This window comes from Orbicella franksi, chromosome 4 (assembly GCF_964199315.1).
Source record: "Orbicella franksi chromosome 4, jaOrbFran1.1, whole genome shotgun sequence".
Taxonomy (NCBI): Eukaryota; Metazoa; Cnidaria; class Anthozoa; order Scleractinia; family Merulinidae; genus Orbicella; species Orbicella franksi.
In genome coordinates, this window is record NC_138148.1 from 27,159,281 (window position 1) to 27,165,304 (window position 6,024).

Sequence of the window (6,024 nt, forward strand, 5' to 3'; positions counted from 1 at the left end):
CCACACTACGCCGGAGAAATTTGAAAACGGCATTTTCACTCTGAAAACGCATCAAACGTTTTCCTCCACAAAGCCGGCGTTTTCAAATTCCTCCCGTTTGAAGAGCGTTTTCGACGGATTAGTGTAGACGGTAGGCCTTACTGTAGAAATAAAACTCCATTTTCAAATTTCTCCAGCGTAGTGTGGGTGGGGCTTTATATGACTTATCGTCCGCATGCTTATGTTACCTCGCGGCGGCGTGGCTGGGAAAGGGAGAGAAACGTGCTGTTACAGCGGGGGAGGGGGGCGGGTGGATCATATCAGCGCTTAGGAGGCCTTCACACGGCAAACTAAAGTTAGCAAACTTGTGTTGGCAAACTCAAGTTGGTGTGTGAACGGCACAAATACAGTCGGCAAACACGTTGGCAAATTGTTGGCGACAAATAGAACTTGCCTCTATTCTCGCCAACTTTTTCACCAACTTTCTTCGTGTTGGTAAACTCGTATCTGACGTGTGAACGATTGTCAAACATGTGTTGTTAACTGTCAACCAATCAAAACACGCGCTCTATTCACGCGATTTATTTGGGTGGCACTTCACAAAATGGCGGACGCAAGTCAAGATGAACGCGAGGCCACTTTTAAATTTATCGAAGAGGTTCACAATTGTCCGGCTGTGTGGGACGTTCCATCTGTAGTCTACAAAGATACTAAAAACAAACAAAAGACAATAGAGGAGCTAGCAGACAAACTGGGTTTCGTCCAAACCTTTCTTTTCCTCCACCGCTTTCTGTTTCCTCTCTTCTCTTCTTCTGTTTCACCGTTCTACGTGAGTGCCACTGCACTAAGTCGGTCATGTTGCAAATTACTGTATTGTGATTTGACGAGAGTTTCACGTGTGAAAGTGCGAGTTTGCCAACTTTTTGAAGTTTGCCAACACTAGTTTGCCAACTTAAGTTTGCCGTGTGAAGACCGCTTTAGGTTTGTTTGTGTGTGTGTGGCACACGCGCATGGGTGTGGTGCCCGCGCGTGTGTGGCAGTCGCGCGCGCTCGCATGTGTGTGTAAAACATGACCCGCGCACGTGTAAAAATGTAATGGAACAAGAAAATGGTACATTTCGTGTTCCTCACCCTCCTGCCATCGTATGTTGCTCCTATGTATTCGTATGTAACCAATGTATTCGTATGTAACCTGTATGTTACCGTATGCGTCTGTATGTATCCGTGTGTTACTTGTATGCACTCGTAGGCTATTCGTATGTACTCGTATGTTACTCGTACGTATTCGTATGTCACTCGAATGTATCCGTATGTTACTTGTATGTACTCGTATGTTACTCGTATGTACTCATATGTTACTCGTATATATTCGTACGTCACTCGTATGTACCCGTATGTATCCGTATGTTACTCGTATCTCAATCGTGTGGTGTTTTAGCCTCGATCAGGTATACCGAGATTTTCCGCGGAAATTTTCTTACCGGGAATTTCCGTTCCATTTGGTTTTCCTCCTTGAATTTCCTGGATTTTCAGTAAAATGGTTCGCATACCAGAAATTCAACAATTTCTGGTTTTTCTGAAAACTTTCGCGAGAAATTTCCGTACCATATCTCCTCGGGCGCTTTCCATTCGACAAAAAGCATTCGGTTTGCCTTTTTGCAGAAATTCCCAGTGACGAATGGAACAGCATTTTCCAAATTACTTCCGTAAAAGAGGACAACCTTGCGAGATATACCAAAATTTTCGAAATTTCTTACTGGGAATTACTTTCCTCTCGGAATTTCCTCAATTTTCGGTTGAATGGTTCGCATTCAGAAATTTAACAATTTCCGGATTTTCTGGACACTTTCGCAAGAAATTTACCTACCATTTCTCCTCGTTTTGAAATTTTCGAAATTTTTGGTTGAATGGAAAAGCGCCTTTTTTTTAACCGAAATTTAAACTGGATTTTTTAGTCGAATAGAAGGCACCCCGAGGGATGTCTTGTTTAACGGAGAAGGAACGTGGAATTGCAAAAGTGTGCCTTATTTGCGTAAAACTAAAACTGGGCTAATAAGACCTAATAACGACATTTTGTCTCTCTTACTTTAGCACTGGTCTTCTTGGGCTTGCTCCAACCAAAGCAACCTGCTTTGTCTGTTTTTAGTACTACGAGAGGGTTGAAAAAACCGAGTGGAGCACAAAATAAAGCAGGGCAGCAATACTAACGGCGTATGGCCATTTGGGGCAAGATGCTTCCAGTTAAAATTATGCAAATTTAGGGCGAGTTATCACTTGTCTGTCACGTAAAGTCATTCATATTGGTGGATATGACTGACATTTTGACCTAAATTGTTGAAGAAAATGAGTCTGCATGTAAAATCTGGCCCGATCTATAAACAAATATTGAAAGAATGACCGCAATGAGAATTGAACTCGAGCAATTTTACGACCATTTTCAAAAATCACTCCTAGTGTAAATCCTAATTGTACTCGATTAGAGCAATTTTGTTCATTTATTGCCAATTACTGAGCCAAGTAGTTGCGAATAATTCCTTGATTACTTTCGACACTCAATTGAAAACCGCCCTAATTACAGCGGAATCCCGATTTTTTTAAACCTCCAAGGGAAACAAAAATGTGGTTCGAAAAATCGGATAGTTCGAGAAATCGGGGTAAAATGACAGTGTTCGATTGAGGAGAACGACTTTTGGTTCGAGTTAAAGGGAGTTTCGAGAAATCGAAATTCCACTGCACACTTAGTGATTTAACAATTAATTAATTTAGAATATCCACAATAGATCTTATCTCAGTAATCATTACTGTGTTAGAGTTCGCTTCCGTCAAACTATTTCGTAATCATTGGCAATTACTTCTTTAATTGGCCTATTTAGTAATTTGGCCGGTAGCAACTTCCATTGGGCATAACCTCGAGTCGTAATTGGCCCACAGCGTCTTTGATTGACATCTGCCCAAAATGGAAAAGAATCATTAATTTGAATACATCCCAAACGTTCACAAAAAATTTTAAAGCCAAGACAGTTCTTTCATCTGTAGCTGTTCTAAATTCAGTGAGATGGAAAAGTCAGGTTCGAAACACGAGCGCGTGTTTCAGCCAAGTTATTGGCCTGATAGCCGTTCCGGTAACTTGCCAGAAATATTTGCAAGTGATTCTGTTGAGCTGGTTGCGGTAAAGAGCGAACGAAAACAGGGATGTGTTCTTCCGCCTATAGTTGAACCAAGTCAACCGACTGTCGAAAACACAAACAGCGCCATTGGAAGGTCAGGTTCCTTTAACTTCGCGCAAAATGATCGGTGTGAAAATTTAAATGATTACAAATCAGGCAGATTTCTCAACAACCGAACCAATGCGACTGTTATTGATGGAAAAGTTCCAAATCGAAAGGAGCCAATGGTCGAAGGACTCGTGAGAATAGATGCAGCATTCGTCTCGACCGGTCAGCGAGCAGCTGTAACTGAGCCTCATCCGCGAGCAGGTTTAGATACCAAGAAATCAAGAGACGAGAAGACGGTCTTTCAAAGACGAAATGGCTCATCGGCTTGCCCCACAAGTGAAAGCGTGATCATAGAAGAGATTTATCTTCTTTCCGTGAACAAACGGGCCATTCCTATGGAGCAAAAATCGCGAAGACAAGGAATCTGCGACCATCCATCGCTCAGAGAAACGAGAAGCGATGAGACAAACGGTGTTAGAGGAATCCGTCGTTGCGGTGAAATGTTGTCTCGGCGCGTTTATTACGGCGGTGCGGTGACCGACTTATCCTCTTTAGAAGAACTCGGAACAGGAGTAGGCAAGGCCACTAGGTCGCGAAAACCAAGCGGAATCCGTGGTCATCGATCCCTGAGAAAAACAAGAAGTGATGAGTCAAACGGATTTAGAGAAATCCGTCCTTGCGGGAAGAATTGGTCCCATGGATTGGTAACGACCTCGAACGCTTCACTACATGTAAAAGAAGGGATTGATGAAGTAGTGCACATTTCAGACAAAGCAGGAGCTGAATCAGAAGAAAGAAAAGGACAACGGATGAGCAGAGAGAGAGCGAGTGAAGACAACAGTGAGGCTGCCAGCGCTGCCGAATCAGAACAAGAAAAAGAACAGTGGCGGCAACTCCAGGGAGTCAGTGATGCTGCAGAGGAGACAAAAGGCACAGAAGAGGAAAATATGGCCTGCGTCGTCACTGCTGAATCAGTGAAAAGACAAAAACAACGAAGGCGACTTCAGAGAGTCAGCGAAGCTAACATTGAGACAAAGGAGAGCAAAGAGGAAAATTTGCCCTGTGGTGTTAAAGCTGGTGTAACTGCTGAATCGGCGGAAAAACAAGAACAACGCAGTCGTCGCGTTGGCGTCTGTGAAACTGTGGATAAAACAGCCGCTTACAGGAGAAGAGCGAAGGTCCTGAGGAAGAAACTGTTTGGTGAAGATTTACCGACTGATTACGAACTCATGATTGAACAGACTACAAGGCGCGCCCTGAACAAAAGATTGTAGGTAAGAAAGTTAGACGTGAGAAGAGAGACACTGGGTACGAGCCCGGATTAAGTCCAGCGCATTGGCCAGTAGATCATGACATCATGAATACAGTGGAACCCCACCTTACGAGCATCTCGTTATTACGGCCACTTTTTATTTTGTCCCGACGAAACGCTCATATACCTTGTAAGAAAACTCCGTTAATGCGGCCATGTTGGGATTTCAAAATGTGGCCGTTGGCCACATTCTGAAAGCAATCTGTATAATCTTTATAATTTTACCCCGTCGATACGGCCTCTGAAACCAGTTATGTTGATCTTTCCATTGTTAATATTGTATGTAGTTATTGAAGTTTCAATTTTTAAAAATAATATTATATCTGCATTCCGGATGCTTATTTAAGAACAGTTTAAGTGCAATTGTGATTGATATATCTGTTGGCTTCTTCAAGACTTTACTCAATTTGAACCAGTCAGTTGGTGACCGTATTAACGGGGTTCCACTGTAATTAGAGACTGAACTCAAATGCTTGTAACGCTTTGTTATTACTCTTGACAGACTTAGCATGAAGTATGGATACCTGCACCGTTACATTTCGAGGAGAGGAAGAGGGTCAGGTGATTGGCGAAAAAGAATTTCTGATCGAGAAAAAAATGACAAAAACAAAGAGAAAACTCGTGCAAAAGGGGCCAAGCTTTTTTCACGTAGCGTTGTAATGCAAACCAAATCAGGTGCAAGTTGTTTTCGATAGTAACAATTGAGCGAAAACAACTCTATTTAATAAATAGATTCCATGTTGCCATGCGTCTGTTCGGTAATTAATAGATCACAGATGAAGTCAATGTATCCGAATGTATCAGTGATATTTGTTCCACCACATTTTGACGTCACCTGTGATCTATTACAGAACAGACACACGGCAACATGGAATCTATTTGTGTTATATAGAAAAACAACAAGTATGTTAATGAAGTCATCTATGCGTCTATCCGTCTATCCTTTGATAGATCATAGGTGACAACCAATCAAAATGTGAGAATAATTTGACTTATTATATAAGTATTAACCATGCCAAATAGAGTCAGAAAGGCTGTAAAGATATAGCCCACGATACTGAGTTTTGAAGCAGTTCAAATCAATAAACGCCCTTGAAATACATCTGATAAGTTTTTAGCACGCTCCTTTTCCCCCGTCTGCTCATTGCCTGAATATTCAACGCTGTCTGCAGTGAGAAAGTTGCTCGACTTCAATGCCTTTCCTTTTAACAAACACTGACGTCAGGACAATAAAGTTTTGCTGAATCCTGATTGGCCAATTCAAATTTCAGGCGCACCAGCCAGCTGTATGCAAGGCTTATTTATAACGACGATTGATTCATCGACATTGAAACACCCAAGCTCGAAGAAATATGTTTTAATGGTATTTTGCTCCTAAAATGGAGCAAAAATTGTTGTCTGTACTGTACAGGGCCCCAGCAAAAGGAAGCCATACAGTTGCTAAAAAGGGAACTTCTTTCAAGGGAGCTTTACGAAGTTCAACAGGGAGTACCTTCCCTTGACTGGAAGACAAACACC